General features: G+C 41.8%; 1 non-coding gene across 1 annotated transcript; it reads left to right on the top strand.

Moving 5' to 3' along the window:
• The first annotated feature begins 828 nt into the window (after positions 1–828).
• On the top strand, positions 829–936 carry LOC130937431 (small nucleolar RNA R71). The gene has a single exon (XR_009068652.1). It is a non-coding gene; the product is annotated as a small nucleolar RNA R71 (small nucleolar RNA).
• Positions 937–1,142: the final 206 nt, after the last annotated feature.

Raw genomic sequence — 1,142 nt, 5'->3', positions numbered from 1 at the left:
TGGTGCACGCCCATTGAGGTCTTCCTCAGTGGCGTCCACCTCCTCTCTTTCCTCTCCATATTCGGCCATGGTTATGGCTTTGCACTCTCCTTTTGGATTTTCTTCTGTATTACTTGGGAGAGTACTAGGAGGGAGTTCAGTAACTTTCTTGCTCAGCTGTCCCACTTGTGCCTCCAAATTCCTAATGGAGGACCTTGTTTCAGTCATGAAACTTTGAGTGGTTTTGATTAGATCAGAGACCATGGTTGCTAAGTCAGAGGGGTTCTGCTTAGAATTCTCTGTCTGTTGCTGAGAAGATGATGGAAAAGGCTTGTTATTGCTAAACCTGTTTCTTCCACCATTATTATTATTGAAACCTTGTTGAGGTCTCTCTTGATTCTTCCATGAGAAATTTGGGTGATTTCTCCATGAAGAATTATAGGTGTTTCCATAGGGTTCTCCTAGGTAATTCACCTCTTCCATTGAAGGGTTTTCAGGATCATATGCTTCTTCCTCAGATGAAGTTTCCTTAGTACTGCCAGGTGCATTTTGCATTCCAGACAGACTTTGAGAGATCAAATTGACTTGTTGAGTCAATATCTTGTTCTGAGCCAGAATGGCATTCAGAGCATCAATCTCAAGAACTCCTTTCTTCTGATTAGTCCCATTGTTCACAGGATTCCTTTCAAAAGTGTACATGAATTGGTTATTTGCAACCATTTCAATTAGCTCTTGAGCCTCTGTAGGCGTCTTCTTCAGATGAAGAGATCCTCCAGCAGAGCTATCCAAAGACATCTTGGATAGTTCAGAGAGACCATCATAGAAAATACCTATGATGCTCCATTCAGAAAGCATGTCAGAAGGACACTTTCTGATCAATTGTTTGTATCTTTCCCAAGCTTCATAGAGGGATTCACCATCCTTCTGTCTGAAGGTTTGGACTTCCACTCTAAGCTTACTCAATTTTTGAGGTGGAAAGAACTTTGCCAAGAAGGCATTGACTAGCTTTTCCCAAGAGTCCAGGCTTTCTTTGGGTTGAGAATCCAACCATATTCTAGCTCTGTCTCTTACAGCAAAAGGGAATAGCATAAGTCTATAGACCTCAGGGTCTACCCCATTAGTCTTGACAGTTTCACAGATTTGCAAGAACTCAGCTAAAAACT

Source organism: Arachis stenosperma, chromosome 6 (assembly GCF_014773155.1).
Source record: "Arachis stenosperma cultivar V10309 chromosome 6, arast.V10309.gnm1.PFL2, whole genome shotgun sequence".
NCBI lineage: Eukaryota > Viridiplantae > Streptophyta > Magnoliopsida > Fabales > Fabaceae > Arachis > Arachis stenosperma.
Note: the sequence above shows the minus strand (reverse complement) of the source record. Positions and strands in the feature narration are given on the sequence as shown.